This window comes from Hetaerina americana, unplaced genomic scaffold (assembly GCF_022747635.1).
Source record: "Hetaerina americana unplaced genomic scaffold, ioHetAmer1.1.p SCAF_190, whole genome shotgun sequence".
In the NCBI taxonomy this organism is placed as follows: domain Eukaryota; kingdom Metazoa; phylum Arthropoda; class Insecta; order Odonata; family Calopterygidae; genus Hetaerina; species Hetaerina americana.
The window spans coordinates 67,198-89,870 of NW_027286753.1; the positions used below are offsets into that span (position 1 = coordinate 67,198).

Consider the following 22,673-nt stretch of genomic DNA (forward strand, 5'->3'; position numbering starts at 1 on the left):
ACAGTTCGCAATAAGAGGAAAGTAAAACAATCACAGTCTGCACACAACACCACAGCAGGATGCGCACTTAAGTCTAGGGACGTTTAGACACTAAGATGGTGGTCCAACTCTGGTCCAACCCACCACCACGCTGGGCCAAAAAGTAAGTTACTTTCTTGACAGCCCTCGTATTTAGACGAACGTTTTACGAGTCACTGTAGGAAACTAGTTTTGGAAAATTTTCAATGTGAACATGCTTCTCAACTTTTTAATTGGTCTATCTAAATAAGTAGATCATACCTGTACGGGGTGCGGAAACATAAATGCCTTTTTTGGAAGCGTTTTGCGTTTGAAGAAAGGAAGTTATGTTGCCGCACCCTGTGTATATGGTGTTAAGCAAGTATTCATCTACGGGTGCTTGATCCAAAACACCTTCATCTCGTAACGTGGTCGGAAAAGCGTTGGAATATGGAGAATATGAAAACTTTACCACTATTCAGGATCAGAAAGAATAAAAACTATTATTTTGGTATTCTCAGAAATTCGGAAGCTACGGACGAAGTAATTCCCGCAGATTCAAAGCAATCCTTGTCTCAAAAACTATCGATCGACGTTTCATTCTTGAGGGAACAGATTAGTTCACCTAACTCCACGAAAGTTCCTATGAAGCAAAACTTGTCCTCAGAATTCAACATCACACTTCATGATGACGAAATGCGATCCGAGTCCGCATATGCACCCAAGGAAATGCGAGCTCATCACGCTATTCCTAAATATATAACCAACCTAATTAGAGTGAAACCTAACTGATACACAGGGTATGTATAAAAAGTATCGGCAACAACTTTTTCCAGATATGTGTGGGTTGTGCTGAATTCATAAGTTAAGTGTGATCGCATTATCGCAGACCGTATATTGGCATTGATAAGAAAATGACAGTTCATACACTATTATCACTGAAAAATTTCCCGATGCATTTTATACAGTGTTTAGATGAGAGGTTAGTAATAACCGAGCCATTTCTCCCGCAAAAATCGATAGTTACCCCCTCCCCCGGCGGCCATGTAAAGTGGGTCGATGTCGGTCGGGGAGGAAGGGCGGAAGAAGGCCCTCAAAGTGGATGCACTAGGGCTCATCCCCCCCGCTCAAGGGGCCCTCCTCCTTCGAAGAAGTGGTGTGTGGCGGCCGGAGTCACACAGCTGGGGTCCAAGTGTTCTTGGCCGGATGGACTCCTTTGTACCCAGCCGGCCCTAATCCCAATGACCTCTCGAAGGCCCAGTGTGCGGGGACAACCCCTCACCCCAATCGACGTCCCCTAAGCACGGGAGGCGGGCGAGAAATGAGGCTGCTCCTTCGGACCACTCGCCTCCTTACCCTGGATCCGTGTCAACGTGTCGTTTAACACTTGTGCCAATTTATGGCCCGGGTTCGAGGGCAAAACATAAGACAATCGCTAACTTGGCCATTTTAAGTGCCACCACCTTCTTTTCCCACCCACTCCCTTTGGCTCCAGGGGGGGAGGGGGGGTTCACACTGGTGTCGACCGGCAGTCTCTTGAGCACCCAACGGGAGGTAACCCGGCCCGGGGAGAGTTTCGTAGGGATGGTCGACGTGCATCGATTTCAGTCAACGTCGATAATTTTCATTCGCTAATCAATTTTGCATTATCCTACCAAAATGGCGTGAGCAAATAAGGCTGATCAAACATTCACATTAGAATAAAACGCTCATTACTACATTTTAATATGTTTACTTGGTGTCATAATAACATGCAAAATGAGGAAGCTTGTCGTCTATAAACAAACCTCTGTTATAGTAATTAAACTCAAGTTGTAAAGCGTTCGTGACAATGTCCGGTGCAAAAAGCCTACGAAGATGGAAATGTTTTTCTTTGGTCTTGAAGTGACATTCCAATCCTCTCTTTATGAAAATACAGTGAAATTACTGTGACATCATCGCCGATTGATTTGGAGTTGGTGACGATTGAGAGGATTCCACCACTCTCGAGGCAAGGCCAGACGCCGGTGGGAGGGACTGACCGATGGCACGCAAGCCGTATGCGCCAATCGCCAAAGCAATATCGGAGACGCAATAAAATAACGACACAGTCAAGCCAATCAAGGGACCAGACCAAATCGAATAATAATATCTGAAATAAATCTATCTTTCCATAAACTTTTCCCGATACTTTTTACACAAACTGAGTATAGTCAGTCTTAAAAAGACCGTAGGAAGCTCTTTTTCTCCTTCTAAATCACAATGAACCAAAAGAAGACATTGTGAGAGATTGTGCATTGCGATGACGGCCGAACCTTTTTCCACGATTGCATTTCTGCGTCGATTCTTCGAATTTCGTTCTTATTACGCAAGATAGATAGATAGAGGTCTTATTTGGGCGAAATTGAGACCTAATGGTCCCTTCTTCCATTTCAACCATTAGTTACGGTATAAGCAAGACGCTCGAATCCAAAAGTCAACTATGCAATGCACCCAACGCCGCCACCATTCCACGCGGGATGTGCCTTCTGCCGACAAAACAAGAGCGCCCTATCGCATCCCGCGAGTGACCCCAATCACTTGCACCTTCCTCCGAGAGCGCCTGTGAGAGGGCGAGTGTCTGAAGGGGCGACGCAACCACCGCTTCCCACGAGGGGCGACGGCGCCCTGATGGGGCGTGCAAGTGCCGCCCCTCGTTCACCCGGCAACAACAACGCCTTTCCCTCGGCCCTTATCGAAACGCCCTCTCCTCTAGACGATTCGGAATCCTATCGCGACCAATAAATCATCCGCCTCTGTGAGTGGGGGAGTTGGAAAAAAAGCCCTCCCTCCTGGGGAAGAGCCCTTTAGGGGAACCCTTCATCTCTTATCGAAGAGGCCTCTCAACGCGGCGTCGGCCACTCCGGAGGCTTCAGCGAGGGAGCCTGGCGACCGGCCGAAAGGGTCTTTAAGCGAGAAATGCCGGGGGCGGGGGGGTCGGAGCCTCGGGGACATTTGGGATACCGACTAAGACATTCCCCGCCAGGACCCTATTGATCAACATGGATTTATCAAAATACATTTTGAACACTTCCTTTCTGTTTCCGTCGCATTCAATATGGTGCTTCCATTGCAAAGGTAGGTTTGCCAAATAATTTGTAGTGGTAGTGTTTATTGGGGGAGGCGACCGACAGCCGAGGTCATTTGCGCCATAGGGGATGGACAGGAAAGGATGAAGGGTGGAGAGAAACCCGGCGTCGGCATTAGCCTACTCTTTACGAAAGACGCCAAGGGGTCCGCAGCTTAACGTCCCATCCGACGGACGGCGTACTCACTCAAAGTGCCCTCCACAAAGCACCTCAAGTAGGGATCGCGATACCTCTGAAAAATATTCAACAACGCCGGCATTCGAATCCGGGCCCTCAGGGTGGGAAGCCAGTACGATAGCCACCGCACTATCTCGATCCCACATATAATTTGTCTGCTATATTTACGCCCTATACATTTCATACCTAAGCGCTAAATGTCATCGATTCATTACAATCTCTAAACGAATTATGCAATGCATGCACTGCGAATTAGCGTTCAGTGTTATGATCCACGACTTCAAATTTTGAACGGTAATTACGACTCCGAATATTTGGAAGTGGGCCATAGTGTTGTTGTCGATCGCTTCGGTGTTGTATGCAAGAGAGGGGATTGATAATTGGTTTTTTGACGGAAAAAGTACATTCGACGAGACTCAAGTTTGATACTGCGCGCCTTGCCGCGGAGTCGCACACCCTAGGATGGCTTGCCGGCAACCGCGCGGTCGTAATCTATCTGCGGAGCGGACTTGGTTTGGATGGTGAGGGAGCGAATGAAAGCGAATCGGCCAAAGAGCGAAGGCGCATTCTTCAGATGCCAACATCAGATCGGGCTGGAATCAACACGAACTACCGACATCTCCCGGCAACAAAATCACAGGAGACGCTGCCTCACGCCTATCCATTGGAAAGAGAAGGGGACGCTCTCGCTAGCGTGTTTGATTGCCTAGGGGCGGGGGGGGTGGTGCGTCGAGATTAAGTTGTGTGCAGGGGGAACGCGCTCTCGTTACGAATGGAAGGGAGAAAAATCTGACAGGAGGTTGAGAAATAAGTGTCATCTTAAATATCCCAGGACAATGGCATCAAAATTTTATGCATGGCAGTACTCACCATTCCCAAAGAACCGAAGTGTTGAACACCATAAATAAATGGAAGTCCTTCAAATGACACCACTATGGGATGGACCCTAAGTGCCGTCGAAGAAACTTGCACGCGTACCCTTCCGCCTACGAGGCGGAGCCTTCAAGCCGTGGAAAAGCCTCTGGCAAAAAGTGTGTCTACGCTCAAGGAATGAATGCACTTTGAAGAATTTTGAGAGGCATTGTAGCCATATCTTAAAGAAATCTTTTTTCCCGAAATGTTTCCTGTTACTTTTTATACAAACCATACACACCAATAATCGTCATAATCATATTTTAGTAATGAGTTAGACGTAGCATGCAAAGATATGCGGGAAATAAAAAATGGACCAAATATAAAAACACGTATTTCAATTGTTTTAACTTCAAAGTTGATAGAAGTTCGTACAAAAAGTGTGTGTGTATTTATGTATGTGTGTATGTATATATATATATAATTGGCTGACACAACATAACACAAATAGAAAAGAATAGACACATATGTGTCTATTCTTTTATATGTGTCTATTCTTTTCTATTTGTGTTATGTTGTGTCAGCCAATTATTGTGCCGCTCGTATGAGTTTTTCCGTACAATCGTTATATATATATATATATATATATATATATATATATATATATACTACCTTGATCAAAAAGTTCCCGGAATAACCACCGTGTGGCGCTCCCATCGTTCCGATTTGAGTTCTGTTTTTTTTTGTTAAATTGGTACATCTGTTGTTGATATTCCCTTTAAATCTTAGTGTCATAACTTGACATTTGCAAAAGTTACGTAGCCAAGAGTACATCTATCTCTGTGTGTGTTGGCGATTTTTTACAATTTCAGAAATGGATTTAAATTTGCAACAACGAACTTGTATTAAATTTTGCGTAAAAAACGGATTTAGTGGCGCACGGACGTTGGAAATGTTGGAAAAGTGTTTCGGCAACGATTCTCTAAAAAAAACGGTCGTTTACCAGTGGCACGAGCGGTTCAGAAGTGGTCGTGAGTCAATCGAAGATGATGAACGCAGTGGCAGACCATCGACATCGAAAGTCGGTGAAAAAATTGATAAAGTAAAAGAAATGTTGGTCAATAACCGCAAATTAACCATCAGAGAAATAGCGGAGGACTTGAACATTGCCTATGGATCCGCCCAAGACATTGTGGTTAATGATTTGGGTTTCCGTCGTGTAGCAGCAAAGTTGGTGCCGAAAGACCTCAATTTCATGCAAAAAAGAGACCGTGTTGACGTCGCAAAAGACATGATTTGCGAGGCTGAATCCGATCCCACATTCATCAAAAGGATCATTACTGGAGACGAGACGTGGGTTTATGAGTACGACACGCAATCCAGACATCAGGCAAGTGAATGGCGTTCACCAAATGAGCCGAGACCAAAAAAACCACGTCGTTTTCAGTCAAAAAAGAAGGCAATGCTGACGGTTTTCATGGATTACAACGGTGTAGTGCATCATGAATTTTTGCCAGAAGGCCAGACAGTAAACAAAGAGTATTATTTGGGCGTTATGAGATGTTTGCGTGAAGCAATTCGCCGAAAGAGACCAGAAATGTGGGCAGAAAACTCGTGGATTTTGCACCATGATAACGCACCGTCGCACAGTGCTATCATTATTCGTAATTTTTTGACGAAAAATGCAACAAATACCATCCAACAGCCACCGAATTCACCTGATTTGGCTCCCTGTGACTTCTTTCTGTTCAATCGAGTTAAAAAACCATTACGGGGAACGCGTTTTAGCAGCCGAGAGGAAGTAATGGAAAAATCGCAGGAAGCACTGATGGACATACCGAAAACCGACCGTAACTTTTGCAAATGTCAAGTTATGACACTAAGATTTAAAGGGAATATCAACAACAGATGTACCAATTTAACAAAAAAAACAGAACTCAAATCGGAACGATGGGAGCGCCACACGGTGGTTATTCCGGGAACTTTTTGATCAAGGTAGTATATATATATATATAAAATTGTGTAATGTGTATATATATGTGTATATATAAAATGTGTATATATGTACATATATATAATTTCCACCCAAGCTGAAGTGATTTTTCGGGTACCAGATCTTCCTGGGAAACCATAACCGGCACAGGGAAAGGAACTGACCCCCCTACCCTGATGTGTAAATTTCACACGCCGTATAGGGCTTAGTACTGGGCGATCTCTACCATCGCCTACTAAACCGAGCTTCGGGTTGATTACTGTGTTTATGGTTCATGGTTTATATATATAATTATATATATGCACATACATAAATACATACATGTATAAATATAAATAAATAAATACATATATATATATATATATATATATATATATATATATATATATATTCTATTCTGAAGACGACAGCCGTGCTGTCGAAACGTCAAATAACAAATTGTGAGTGTCCTTTCTTTGTGTTTCTATATTCTAATAATCTAAATCTGTTTTTTAAATATTTGTGTGCCGCCGAAGAGCGTTCCATTTCGAAGATATTATATATATATATATATGTATATATATATATGTATATATATATATATATATATATATATATATATATATATATATATATATATATATATATATATACACCCACAGCCCAAACCACTTGAAAATGACTTAATAAGAGAGTAAATCTTGTAGAGGAATGCGGAACGGGGCCCGCAAATACTGAGAAGAGTGTTCGACAGGAAGACCTGAAGAACGGCAAGGCAACGAGAGCTGACAAAATAAACAGGGACGCAATCAAGGCAATCAGGGACGAAGCGAAAGATATCGTCTTTGGAGCAATCAAAGGTCCGAGCTACGACAGCGCAAAACTATCAGGGCAATTCGAAAAGAATGCGAGGATTACAATACCGAAGAAACCAAGAACAAATGAATGCAAAGGAAACAGGACATTAAATTGATCCCGATGTTTCAAGCATTGAAAATACTTACTCGGATAACTAGTCGAAGAACAGAAGGAAATAGAGTCTCATGGAAAACCGAATCGGAACCAGGAAAGATTCGAGGAGCAAGGCGGAGGCGATACTCGGCTCTTGAGGGCACTGGCCGAAAAAATGATACTCATGAACAATTGTGGAATCGCGGACTTAAAAAAGGCCCTCGACAACGCCATCTGGAGCAAAACGCCCTAAATCCCATCTACAAGGATCATGTATCAATTATGCATGTGAAAAAGGAATGAAAATAGAAGCTAAAATTGACAAAGGATTTAGACAAGAATACAACCTCTCGCCAGCGCTAATCGACGTATACCTGGGAGGAGGCAATAAAAAAGCATCAGAATTTGGCATCAAAGCAGTTAGAACAGAATGGCGAAGAAATTAAGATTGTCCGGAGACCTTCTGTAACTACATAGCGACGATTCCCCAACCCCCTTGCAGTCCCGACTTGACACAAGCACACCAGTTCCTATTCCCAAAGGCGAAATCCTCCCTCTCCCAAAGGACAACAAACACCATGGGACCCTAAGTACCCCCTAATTAACCCTTAAGGACCTTCCGCCTGCCAGGGAGCCTTTGATTCGTGGAAAAGCCGCTGGAAAAAGTGTGTCAACGCTCAAGGGATGTACTTTGAAGAATTTTAAGGCACTCGGGCAACATCTGTTATGAATTATTTTTTCATGAAACTTGTCCCGGTACTTATTATAGAATCCTTGCGCATAGAAGAGCAGAGGAGGAGGAAAGGACAAAATGGAGAGCGCTGTAGGGCAATAGAGAAGAGCTAGATGATATGGAAGCACACTTTGTAGAGGCACAATGGATTAGTGCGAAACGTAATGGAAGGGAAGATCGCGCAAGGAAGACCAAGAGACAAGTGCATAGGACAAATTAAGAATTATTTGAAAAAACAGACTGGGGGGAGAGGGAATGAATAGTGAATGGAGAAGAATGGAAAGCCGCGATTAAATAAATTTTAGGATAGAAACACTGATGATGACGATGAACAGTGCAATATCATTAGTAATCAACGGGAGTATATGTATGTGGGAACCGGTCCCCATGTGTTTCTCCGTCCACAGTCGTGCTATCATGGAACATCATCCACACATTCCGGAGAAAGGACTAAAAGAATGATTCCACAACTGCACGTGATTCACACGAAACAATTAACAAAAGGATGAATGCACTGAGTCAATTTCCATTAATATGTCGCCGTACATCAGGGACTATTAAGACGTGCGGGGCTGGAAGTATTCCTTCTGGGTTTGAGAGGAAACTCGCAACGATCCTTGCTCATCGAAGAGGGCGCAACGGTATATCCTGAATTCCTCCTTTGGCTACTGCCCACAGACAGGCTTCCAACAATCCCCTGCGACACTTCCTCCTCATTCTTTCCGTTCTATTTTTTTTACAATTCATACGATTTTTTTTCGAATATTGTCACGTTCTTTAAGATTTCACTTTTCGAGTCACCACTCTCTCCCTCTCTCTGAGTAACCAGCGACCAACCCCTCTTTCTTTCGACGGGAAGGTTGGCGGCACTGCTGGGAGCGTTCCTCTGTTTATGAGGGAAGAGAATTGCCCCCCCCCTCCATTGTCCACCCCATGGACGGAGGGGTGGGCAATGGGGTGAAAGAGCATGGATGCCAGAGGAGGGAAATAAGTAAAGTCAATGGGGAGGGGTGGTCGGGCGAGAGAAAGGGTCCGCTTCCGGGGCGGTACAGCGCCGCCACCAACCGTAACCCTGGAAACCGCTCGGTTCGTCGTGACGGCCCTACCATATCCACACGACGGGGGAGGGGGGCAGCCACCCCCATCCCCCTCTCCACTGAGGGATTCCAGGGAGAGGGGAATCTGGAGCTTTGGGGAACGGACTCCTCTCTCCTTCTCGGAAGGGAGAGATGCCCGCTCCTCGCTGGAGAACCTCTCCTGAAAGTCCCCGCCCGCGCCCCTTCTCACGATCGCACCCCTAGTAGTCATTAGGGGAGGCGACGGACAGCTGAGGTCATTTTCGCCATTAGGCATCGGAGGGTATTTTGGCAGGAGCAGGATGTTTAGGTGATGGAGGAAGGGTGGAGAGAAACCCAGCGTCTACTCTTGACGAAAGGTGCCATGGGACCAGACACGGTTTTACCGTCCCACCAGACGGACGGCGTACTGCACTCAAAAGTGCTCCCGACGTAGCACCCCGAATAAGCATCGGGATACCACTGAAAAATGACCAGTCAACACCGTGATTCGAACGCGATGGCAAAACACTGGACCACCGCACCCAGCCGATCCTTTGCCTCCCAAAGAAGAGGAGGAATATCCCTCCGTAAAAGGGGAAGTACTCCGACTAACCAGCCACGCTTCCGTTTCGGGAAACCGGTGAACAAACCAACAACTGGACTAAACTGAAACTGACTCAATTTCCAGGAAACAGCTCATGAGTAGTAAAAATGCGTTTATTGGCTCTAGGTTTTTACAGTATCGAGGACTAGACTATTACTGTAAGATGTTTTAAATGATAGGGAGACCAGGGAATAAATCTAAGACAAAGCAGTCGATTTCTAATAACACTGCGCATGAAATTACGATTGCAGGAAATGCACTACCTAGATACCCAACCGCAGTGAGGAGGGTAGTCGCAGATGAATTTGACAACAGTTTGAAATAATCCATCTAATGTTGGTCGTCGTTGATTAAATAATATCAGCAAATAACAGTGATATCTGCATTCCTGCCTTAATTCCACGTGAATGATTATATCTACTTCATGCGTTCGAATAATAATTAAAATTAGTATGCTATTGCGTGGCTAAGTGAAGAGAGAGAGCGCTGTCGCCCCATCCAGGAGGGGCGGGAGAAAGAACAGCAATAAACTCAATGCAGACATGTTTACTTTTGGGAAAATTTCAAATTTGCGCTGACTAAAATAATATTCCACACGTGTCTGATGAAACACCACAGCCGGTGATTATCGATTGGCATAATTTTAAGAGCGGGCGCGGAAGCGTCGAAGCAGGTCCGAGGTGAATCATTGAGCACACTTTGTATAGTGCGATAATAGCGGATTCATATCGACCCCAGTTGACTTCTGATTGACCAAGCAAAGTCGTCTCGTACATCATGTGCCATGGTATCCTTGGGAACCACGGGAAGGTGCGACACCACCGCCGCCACACGTCTAGCTCAACCAGCACCCAACAATGCACCTCCTGCAAAACAAAGTGCACAGTCCAAGCACGTGCTACCAAACTCGGCGGCTACCTATGCCTAACTATCAAAGGAGAAATAGCGAATGTAATTTCGTCCCTGCATTTGGTCTCGTTCACGGTGACAACATGCACTGTTCTCCCACAAAACTAGAGTTAAAACTTTGATCTCCGGACCACCTGCATATTGCCTACCATTTTAAGTTCGCCGCTAGAGAAAACTTGAGGAAGGCCGATAAATTGAAGAATATTTTCTCACTCGGCATGCACTATTATTCTACGCGTTTACGCAATCACATATGCATTTTACAGTTCTTCTTTGACCGCACAAGTATTAAAATGAAGAAATTAATGTTTTTTTGCGAATGGTTGAGTACCGTAGCTATAAAAATCTACGCCAAATGTAAATGATTTACTAGTGATGATTAGTTTTATGCCTATGTATCCAATGATTAGTTATTTGTCACATCGGCAGTAAAATTCTTCTTCATGTAGAACGTCATATCACAGGTAATAATAGGAAAACAAATGAATAGTAGATAATGCAATGCGACTCACGCTGCTACTCGCTGACTAAATGAAACCTATCCCCATACAAAGGGACGTTCTATTGGTTAATCAGCTACGCGTGTCTCGGGGGCCCGTTGGCTCCTTTCGAGCGGCCCACACTTTCGGAAATCCCCTCTCATTAAGGGATTCATAGCTCCAACTGGCACTCCTTGGCAATCCTGACCGGGGCACAGGTGAGGGTCAACACTTCCGATTGCACACAATGCTCAAAAGATTGAACGCGAACTGTTTTGTTGACATAACTGAGAAACGCAAAGCGCATTAGGCATGGAACCGGGAGCGGTCATTTTGCACCACGATAACACAACTCAAAGGAAATGGATTCCGATGTCCATTTTTGAGTTTTGTCGTAATGCTATTGTACCCGCTCAAAAGAATGTCAATGTAGCTAAGAATAAGAAGTAAACAAATTATGTACGAATATAAATATTTTGATATTAGCTTGTGCAAACATTAGCGTGTAGTTGCATAACCGCGTAATGGTTTTTGGGTGATTCTGAGTCCACTTTATAATTGCGACAATCTTTTATTAAAGTTTTCCATTTCTTTCTTTTAATTTAGTAACTCAAGGGGCGATTTTTGGCTCTAGTTTCGCATTCATTTGCTATTATCAGACTACTATATTTAACTATTTATAGATTATCTATTTTTCATTTTGCTTTAATTACTGGGCCAGATAGTATTACATTTCAATTATTGTAAACGTTTTATCTTATTATATGGCATTTTACTCCAGGGTAATTTTTCTGTCGCTTTTAATCCTTGTCAGTAATTGTTTAAATATTATTACCATGCTTTTTATAGTGAGTAGTTCATTTACATTTATGCATACCTTTTTAGCATTAGTTTCATATTTATAAGTTTAGCTCAGTATAAAATCCAAATTTTACCTACAATTAGTCTTTCTCGGCGTTTATTCATTTTTGTTGGATTTATTTCTTTGTGGGCTTACTCGCAGTGAAACGCTCCACCCCCTACTCTCAAGATCCTCCAAAACCTCCTTAAACTCCAAACTTGCTATCCTCCAATCCATACTACTCCCCCAAGTCCTTTATGCGTCCCCCGTATGGGCCACAGCACCCAAAGGAGCGATTAGTAAAATCGAGGTATGGCTAAACAAGCTGAGAGACTCATTGCAGGAGCCCCTTGGTTCGTTCCCAATACCCTCATCCATAAAGAACTGAACATTGATACGGTCAATGAGCTTATCCAAAAAGCTCTTCATAGCTATAGCAGGTCTATCTCTAGCTCCAAAAACCCCCTCATCTCTTCCCTATGATCCTCGTCCCTCCCGACTGGAAAAATTAAATATGCTCACCAACTCCTTAAGCCGTTTCATTCAACGCCCCCCAAGAAAAAAACACCCAAGTTTCCGCAAACCACCCACCTCCATCCCACCCTTAGTAAAATACTAGGCATGGATACAAAAACAATGGCAAAGACGATGTTCTTAGCGATGAAACAAAGCACCAAACAAAGAACTATGTTCTTACTTCTACGTTTTAAATATCTGTATCCAATAACTTGATGAAAAAATTGATTACAAGAATTGAACTACATTCATGCGGAAGACGCCAAAATTCTCTTGCCTGAGGAAACCTCCACCTTTTTCGACCTCGTATTAATGAAACCATTCGTCTTTTAAACGAGGATAAGTGCACATGCTAGGATACACTTCTTTTGTCCTACATGCGGGGGCCGAAGTAGGCGCCTTAACTGGCGCCCTCTCGCTGCCCGAGATGAGTTGGGACACCCTTGAATGTGGCGCCCTCCCTAAATCTGAACGATAAGGAAATTTGTACCAAGGTACAAAGGTACAGGTTTAGATGATGTTTTTTGCATGCTAAGAGAGGCCATCTATAATAAGTTTTTAAAAACTCGTCATTTTCCTCAACATTTTGATAAATTTCTACAAAACGAGAGAATACCTTTTTTTAAATATTAACATGCCTTTGTAAAAAGTGGTAACTAAATCAATGATCAGCTGGAAATTATGCGATTCCGCAGTTTTTAGTTATTACTAGCCGAGACAGAAGGGACGTTGCCCGAACTCAATTGCATAAGATATCGCCCATGTAAATCAATACGCAATCTGAGCGTGTAATTTTGCATCCAATATATTGAGTATATTGCAGAAAATAGGAATAGATTGGATGGAAAGGAGGTTAATCCGCAACCTGTACATGTCTCAGACTGCTCAGGTGCGAGTGGGGAACGGGGAGTCCGGATGAGCAGTGTTAAAAAGAGGTATAAGGCAGGGTTGCCCATTATCACCGTTGCTGTCAACCTGTATACAGAGGAAATGATTAAAGAGGCATGGGAAGAACTGGAGGTAGGACTGAAAGTGGGGGGGAATACGTAAAATCAGTTAGGTTTGCTGATGGCCAAGCTTTAGTTTGTCAGTCAGCCAAGGGGTTGCAAGCATTGCGGAGTGAATTGGAAATCCAGTGCGACAGGTATGGGATGATAATCAATATAAATAAAACAAAGGTTATGCGATTTTCTAGAAAGAAAAAGGCTAAGCTAAACACTAAATTAGGAAGACAAAAACTAGAGCAATTAGAACAGTAGTAGGGACGTAAGGAGAAGAATTGCGCTAGGCAAGGAGGTTTTTCCAAGGAGGAGGGAGTTGATGACAGGGACGTTGAGTAAGGATGTTAAGAAAAGACTCGTAAAAACTTTGATATGGAGCGTAGCTATGTACGGCGTGGAAACTTGGTCATTGAAGCAGGAGGATAGACGTAGACTGGAGGCTTTTGAAATGTGGGTGTTGAGAAGAATGGAGAAGGTGAAATGGACCGACAAGAAAACAAATGAGGAAGTACTTGGTATGGTGGGCGAAGAGAGGGGTTTGTTGGGAGCAATCCTATGGAGGCTGGATAAGTGGATGAAGGAGGTATTGACTGGCAATGTGATGTTGCAGACTGTAATAGAGGGGAAAGTGTTAGGCAAACGAGGAAAGGGAAGGAACAGGATAGGGATGTTGGACGGGATGAAGGGAGGAAGAAAGTACTCAGAGATGAAGAGGGACCTGATGTAGAGTAGGATGTTGTGTTTTGCTAGGGGTCACAATTAGTAATTATGTCCATCCGAAAACCTACCTTAACCGGTAGATTACATAATAATTGGAGATGCAATTAAGCTCCCTAATTACATGGGCAAGGCCGTCACAAAATAAAAGAGACTGTGAAATTGATAGATTCAAGCATTCTTTTTTCCCGCTCACTATTCGCGACAACAATAAAATGGGGGACACCTAAGAGAATGATCGGCACCTGTTGTCGAAAATAAGAATGTACAGGATTAAATTCCAACTATAAAACACTCTCCAAGTCTGGCGTCCTAAGGTACCCCGCCCTGTGCCCTTGTGCCGGGTAGGCGAATTTATATAAATTCTATTGTATTTTTGAATTGTCCGTCCGGAACGCGTAGAATACTAACTGGTAATAAGTGTCTGAATTGCATGTGTGCATGCCCTCTTTAAATGATTTTTTCTTGTACTCTTCGTGTAGGCATGGGAATGGCTGCTAACCCTGTAATACTCGTAATATGTGTAGGCATGTTGCATGATTGGTGTTCGGTCGCCCCCTTTCCAACGTATTTTTTGGGTACACCGTGGGGTGCTAGGTGCATGAGGAAATATACGGAATATATTTTAAAAATGGGTGGTGACCTACCACCCCCTGCCACACATCCTTGCGGTGTATTGTGTAAATTGACTAGATGAAACCTCGAGAGACGAGCAAACCCCTTGAAGGGCCCTCGGGGACATTCCAATTTGGGCGCTTGGCATCCCTTCGCTCATCCACTCCCTCTTTCTCCCGCCCACCGCGAGAGGCCGCCGGGGGGGGGAGGGGTCAACAGGGTGCCAGTTACGAGTGCCTCTGGTGTTTGTCCACCGCCGCCCACAAATCCCTTCCACTTCCCTCTCTAACACCCGGAGCCGTCGGTAAGGGACGGGCACGGCCCATAAACCCCAAGGATCACACCCACATGGCGGGGGAGGGCCCGAACCAAGGGCCCTTCGTCCTTCCCATGCCACTTCGGGCACCCCCTCGTGTTCCTCACGTGATCCAGAACTCGGGGGGATCGTTTGGTGCGGTGGCTAATGTACAGGCGCCCCACCGAGAGGGCCCGGGTTCAAATCCTGGGGACAACAAATACTTTTCAGTGGTATCCCGATCCCTACGTGAGGTCCTCTGTGCAGAGAACTTTGAGTGAGTACGACGTCCGTCAGATGGGACGTTGAACTGTTTGACCCCTTGTCGCATTTCGACAAGAGTAGGCTAATGCCGACACCGGGTTTCTCTCCACCCTTCCTTTTCCAACCATTCCTAATGGCGCAAATGACCTCAGCTGTCGGTCGCCTCCCCAAAATACTACTACTACCAACAGAACTCGATCCTTGCGCGCCGTGACCGAGCCCGCTGATCTTCTCTCACGGCCACAGGTCACCCTTGGCCTCCGGGGCGGTCGCGAAGAACCCCTTCCTCCATGCCCCCTCCCGCTCGCCACCCTCTTCCCTTTCGCCCCTTCTCCTCCCCCCAAAACTCACCCCCTGCCATAGCCCCTTGGAGGCGGCACAATCCCATGCGCGACCCACACACGTGTCCTCGGGGCAGGGGAAAGTCTTCGGCCGATGGCGAGGAGGTGAACCTCCGTTGCCAAGGCAACCACCGCCGTGGGAGAGTAACACTTTGAACACGCGATGTGTGCTTCGCGTCCTCGCAAGCACACCAATCACATTTACATTGTTCCTGACAGAAATCAACAATTCACATTTCCAAAAATGGTTGGTACCGAGGTAGAATGTTTTTTTTCAAGATTTTTCCTCCAAAAAAATGGAATGTTTTCGCATCTTTTGTGACACCCCATTTGGAATAGGCGACAGATATGTGCGACCTATCGGAGAAAGTGTAAATAATGAATGAGATTTAACTCAAAAACAACCAGACCAGGAAAGGCAGATGATCATGATAAAAGAACTTTGGGTTAGTTAAAATATTTGTCGGAAATATGAGTCAAGAGTCTTGAAATCAAATATTTAAATAAGCAAATTTTTGCTCCGCAAAGGATAAACTTCCATTCCCAGTGGCTTGTAAGGCAGCGTAGAGATGAAAAGAGAGCGAACTAGAATTCAGTGGACTTGGAGTGTAGCGCAAGAGGCAGCAGGAATGGGCGATGAAGAAAAGTCAAAGATTCACAAAAATAGAAGCGGCCACAAGGCGCGCATAGCCTTCAAGAGGTTCACGGCTGCAAGGAGAGCCATTTCTGTCTGCAACGGAGTTCCACCGGGGGGCGAGGCCGACACGCCCACGCGATGCAAGTCGGGGAAGGGGGGAGAGGGTGCGGGCGAGCATCTACCCTTCGTGGCCATGCATCCACTTCACACCGGAAAGAGCGAAATATGACGAATGCTGCATGGATATGCAAGGTTTCCATTGAAAGGATCGGAAAAATAGATTTATTTAACATGGTATTGCTACAGCACCTCAGATTTCTTCAAAGAGCACATCCCTTGAGCGTCAACACAATTTTGCCAGCGGCTTTTCCACGACTCGAAGGCTCCCTGGTGGGCGGATTCCGGAAGGCCTTTAAAGGTTACTTAAGCGGCACTTAGGGCCCCTTGGTGGTGGTGTCCTTTGAGGGAGGGAGGATTTCACTTGTATGGGAATAGGAAACTGTCCGCTAGTGCCACGTCGGGGCTGTAAGGGGTTGAGGAATAGTCGTGATGCCGTTTCAGAAGATTTTCGCTTGCAGCCACACTCGGCTCAGCTCTTTTAGTCGCAGATCTTTCGCACCGCCAAATGTTCAGTGATAATAATGGTGTGCACTGTCGTCTCATCAATGCGAATATAAACGATCTGCAATCATACGATCACACTTAACCGGCGGTCTGAATACTACACTTCATTCACACGTTGCACGTTTCCGCCGGTTCTTGACGTCGACGGCCGTCCGGATCGGGGCTCATCCTCCACACACTCTCGACTATCTTTGAAGAGCTTTTGCCACTTAAAAACTGCAGTTTGTGACATGCTTTCAACCTTGAACACTTGGCAAGTCATGTCCAACGTCTCTGTATCCGATTTCCCCGGTACAACTATAAATTTGATGCCGTACCGCTGTTCAATCGGTCAAGCACTTGCACCGATTCACTCTAAAGGGGTCCACAACACGATCAAGCCTGAACGAACGCTCGCAGGCGATTGGCGCATTTTAAAGCTCAGACACCCACCACCGAGCCTCCACAATGCGAGCACGGTGCGACGTACAGTCACGTCAGGAAAACATTGCTCCCGAGACTCATGATGACGATATCCATGCCATGAAATTCCAATAAAATTGTTTGGTGGTAGCCGCGGGTTCTCCATGGACTGTCGTCGCTTCCAGGGTGAGGGCCTCTGTCAATCCCCCTAGTCCACAGACAACCCCGGCTTTGATTCATTTCAAGGTGACTGACCGCGAAAAATAAAACATTCGCGCCGGCAGCGAGAATGGCGACGGCCACTTGCCCCTCCCCCCTAGAGGAGCAGAGGGGGGCAAGTGGCCCCCCACCCCCACTCCACTCCTCCTCTCGCCCGACATGCACGAAACGAAACCACTCGGGGAGCAGCACCATTAGAACTCTCCAACAGACGACGCCTGCGCATCTAATACACGCACTATCAATTCCTTTCTTTGTCAAATATATGTACAACGGACCAGAAATGGTTACATTTATTGCACAAAAAACAAATAGACTTGGAAAAAATTAAAAACAAAAAGACTAATAAATACAATGGAAGTGAGATACCAAACAGTAGATCGGCAGATAGTTTCGGGTGGTGACCTAACACCCCCCGCCACACGCCCTTGCGGGGTATTATGCAGGTGTAGATACTGAATATCTGAGGAGGCGACGACACTTGTTGGACTAATGGCGTGGGTGGGGAATTTAATGGTGGACAATGGATATGGAAAAATTAAAAGAGCACTCAGGGAGTTAGTGGGGCAGGCCAAATTGGGCGAATTCCGCTTTCTTTTCGTCCCCTTTGGATCCCGACCGTCCCCGTTCAACGCTCCCCCACATTTGAATCCCCGTCGACATCAGGGTAAGCTCCCAAATGGCTGATTAGTAGTCAGGTGGGGGTGGAGGGCTCTCAGCCAAGGCCCCCCCCCTTCCGGCCATTTGCGCTGGCAACACACCTAGAAATGACAATACCTTGTCACTTAAATCTGATATTTCAATGCATTAAGGATTCTTACCGCACACGAGGCTTCCGGAAATTTTTTAAATGGTTTACCAGATACTTTCAACAGGACGGAGAAGGCAGAGGGATTTTGCTAATTGAAGAAAATGTTGGGTTCTCACTAGAATATAGACGCGCTGCTAAGCAACAACTATGCGAGGGCTGTCCAGAAAGTATCCTCCGTTTTCGTGGAGTAGCGTGAGAATTAGTGGGAGAGGGAGCCGAATGTCTCATGTACTGACGGACACACACAGTAGGTCAGTATACGCCTTGATCTGCAGTGGTTGGAAGGTCGCACCGCTTGTCGTTTGTTAATACAAAAGCGAGTCAAAGCGAACATGACAATTGAAATTCCCGCCAAATGAGAAGTTCATTAAGTGATAAGGTTTTTAGTGATAAAAAGAACTTTATAGCTGCTGAAATTCATGATTGGGAAATTCGTGCTCTGTATGGACCAAATGTGATGAGTAACAAGAGTCGAGGACGTCATCGATGTGGTTCGTTTGAGAGTGAACGGACGAATGCCCATGGCGATGATGACAGACGTGGACGCCCCCGTCTGTGGTGAACATAATCAACTGTGTCAGAATATTGATGCAAAAGTTCGTGAAAATTGGCGTCTTAGATATCTGATTTCTTTAGAAAGTTTTTACACAGATTTCTACGACTCTGTTGTATAGAAAGAAGACTGAAAATTCAGGCTACTAAACATGTGCTGTGCTCGTCTCGTCGAGGAACTTCAAGAGATGCCGTCATCGATAGGCTGTGATCTTGGGCGGCAGAATTTTATGCTGAAGGAATTCGTAAACGTGTTCATAGATATGACAAATGCTTAAAAATGTTTGGCGAGTATGTTTAAATATAGCGTATAATATGTAGTTTTGAGATGAAAAAAATAAATTTCCTGCATCTAATCGTGTGTGCTTTTTATAGCATAACGGAGGCTACTTTCCAGACAGCCCTGGTATTAAACAGAATGCTTGCAGACCTATTTATATATCTTTTAAAACCTTTGCATTGAACTCTCACACCGATTACTCTAGTTGCGTACTCACTATCTCAATGTCCTTTTTATTTCACGTGTCCTTATACTCCATACTATACCATTACAACTGCATTTTTTCTTTACATTTCCTATAATAGAGTATAAAGTTCTACCGAGTGAGCAATGCAGTCCGTAAGACAGGTTTCTTACTGAAATTCAACCATTGAGGCTGCGCTAAATCTTTAATACTTTAAGCTGATACTTTTGATAATGATTTAAATTAACATTGCATCGAAGTATGGAATGAAAAGGATACATGCGTACATATTCAATTGCTATTTTCGCAGCTTGCGAAGCACCTGGAAGCACACGTTGTAAGTCCATTTAAGACGAGCGAATCGTTGCATTCGCTCGGATAGGGCCGGGGGGGGATCATGACGAGGGGAGAGGGGGGGATGGCGGGGGGTCCGCCGAAAGTGGGATCCAAGGAAAGGGATCGGACGGGACGCGAATATGTTGCGCCAAATATGGGGTGTGGGTGTCCCTTCCCAGCCAGGAGGGAACAAGGCGATTGTTTTTTGTTCTTCGCTTCTCCCGTCACCCCAAATCAAGCGGTCGAGCAGCAGGGGGGGGGGAGGACGGGGGGGGGGGGGAAGGCCGTGTCCACGGGGGGAAAGGGGTGTGGGAGGGAGGGATGATATACAACTCGCGGCTAAACCTAATCCTAAGAACTAAAAGACAGATACGCCATTCACGAGTTCGGAGTCGGGTACGTGCGGTGTTTCACATTTCGCCTTTGTGAGCGCAACAAAACCTAACGCCAAAGTGACGTAAATCTTTTACACAAGTCGAAGTTCTCAAGGTACCCGATCACGTGCGAGAACGTATTCTCGAGTTCTCCACTCACGTGTTTGGCCCAACGTAAAAAAGGCAAAAAAACCGTTTGCGAGAAACAGCAACAAGCGAGTCAAGCATTCACGATATTACGATTCACGCGCGTCGCGACAAGTACCGCCGATGATTGTCCGATCGGAAAAAGGACGCCCCCCGATTCAATTTCACTCTCCGATCGAGACTTGGAGCGTGCGGCACGCGTGTGGGGGCACTCAAGTGATGGCAGCACCGCTGCCAGCGGGTTTTCCACGCCTCCTGGAAGGCGGCGCCCACGATGATGCAATGCTCCCTCGTTACGGCTTGTTGTAACGCTTTCACCGAGTTGTGGTAACGTCCTTTCAGCACATATTTGGGGCAGGGAAAGAGGAAGAAGTGCGGTGGGACATTGTCAAAAATATTGAATCCTCACTCACGTGGTGGAGAAGCTCTCGACAGATCCGCGTGCGAGTTTCCTTTTGCTCTTAGTCAGAGAGCACTCGCGGCACCAACTTGGCGCACTCACCTTTCTCATGCCCATGCACAAATGTCGATGTACATTACTTTTAGGGATGCCAAGTTCCTCAGAAACCATGCGAGCACTTAATCTGCGATCCCTGTCCAACAAAGCCGTCACCCTCGCAAGATTATCGCCACTTTTTCTGGCCGAAGGGCGTCCTGAACGTATGGCGTCTTCAACATCTTCTCTGTCTTCCCGAAACAACTTGTGCCACTCATAAACACCCGATCTACCCATGGCGTTACCATTATAAGCTGCCTTGAGTACACCATGAGCCCCTTTCGCGATTTTGCCCAATTTCAAGCAAAATTTGATGGCGCCGTACAAATAAAAGGTTCATGACGGAGCGCAATGAAGACACGTTATAGAAGTTACGCAAACGCACAATCCGCCCGTCCGCAAAAGGCTGGGAGCCAACAGCCACCGGCCTTCAGCCTTTCCGGAGACTCCCCTCCCTCGAACCCAGCCAGAGAAACCGCCGCCCGTCCGTTCATCCGGGAAACAATAAGTCCCACTACTTTTGGGAACAGACCTTGTAGAGCGGAACCATTGCAACAAGTTTACTGTTCCGGCGTTCTCTTTCAAATATTCTGTTTGGTCCCTCTTGAGAAAAGATAATGCATAAAACAACGAACGTGTTCATGAATACATGGATAGAATCGGTGAGTATGTTTTGCATAACATTTTGATACATATAAATTACGGATTTAGCTGTGATATTGTGGAAGAGTTCAACAAGAACAGATACGAAAACTCTAGCGAATTTCCACTTAGATTAAGTAGAACATTGGAAGAATTTTCGTCTCCGTTATTTTAATGCATGTTCCTTCAAAACATAAACGGCGAAAATAATCAGATTTTCTTCTTCTATTTGTAATGCGTCATTCTATTTTGAGATGTTGATCTAAAGCGCACATATTCATTATCAGTTATCGTTTGATATTTATATATAGCAGTTTCTTGCAAGGGCTCTTGCGTAGCCCTTACACTGCGCCTTTCCAGCCTCCAAGGCTACTAAGGCGGGAAGAATTCTTCTGCGTTGTCAGTCGTTTGATTTATTCCCGCTCAGAGCAGCCTTGGCTTCTTCTTTGCCGGAAGGGTGTCTTGCTCGTCTTGGGATGCTATGGGGCGCTTGTAGCGGTCCCATGGCCAGACCCTTATGTCGCCAACCCGGCGAATTACTTTTACTTCCGCTTCTGCCGCTTTTCTGAAGAATTTTCCAGATATTCTAGGCAGAAGGACGTCCAGGGTTTCCAGCTTTCCGTCCTCGTGCATCTCGGAAACGCGGGCGTAGCGACCGCGTGCCATGATGTCACGAAGAGCAGAATTCTGCACCACCTGAATTTGAGCGAGACTCGTTCGCGACACTCCTGACCATACCGGAGCAGCGTACGTGATGACAGGCAGCACGCACGCTTGGTACAGTCTACGCTTCGTGTCCATACTCAGGACCGGCGGGCGGATAATCGGCCGGAGCCGACTAAGCGCCGCGAATGCCTTTCAGCGTACACGAAGCGCTTGGGCGTTCCAAAGGAGTTTCCGGTCCATCAGCACTCCGAGGTAGGTAACTTCGGATTCCCACGGTAGGGCGACTCCATTCACAGTTAGGTTCACTCCTGGCGGCCGACCATTGCCCGGATGGAAGATATCGCCTTCGTCTTCTGTGCGTTAACAGCAAAGCGCCATCGGCGGTACCATTCTAGGAGATCCGCCACAGCGCTCTGCAGTCTTCGTACCGCGGTCACCTTCTGCCAGGAACAGCACAGGAGGGCCGTATCGTCGGCAGAGAGAGAGACAGGATCTCGAGGTTCCCACGTGGAGTTGGAATGTCGTGGGAGTAGATATTGTAAAGCAGTGGTCCGAGGACTGATCCCTGGGGCACGCCGGTGGAGATCCGACGCTCCCCTGAATTCGCCCCGAGCCATTGCACGGTGAATGTCCTGTCTCTCAAATAGGAGTGAACCATCCGAACAATCCAAGGTGGGAAATGGAGTCGTCTCATCTTCAACAAGAGAGCCGGATGCCAGACGCGATCGAACGCCTTACTGACGTCGAAGAAGGCCCCAGCAACCGCCCTATTCCTGTTGAAGCTGTCCGTGATGAAATCCGCCGTTCGCACCAGCTGATGGACTGTGGAATGCTGGGCACGGAAACCAAACTGCTCCTCCGGGAGGATGTCATT

The 22,673-nt window shown here is 45.9% G+C and overlaps 1 protein-coding gene across 2 annotated transcripts in view; it reads right to left on the reverse strand.

Moving 5' to 3' along the window:
• The window catches only part of LOC139687396 (integrin alpha-PS2-like), a 391,921-nt gene that overhangs the window by 47,208 nt on the left and 322,040 nt on the right, over positions 1-22,673 (reverse strand). The gene's annotated exons all lie outside the window — the stretch shown is intronic.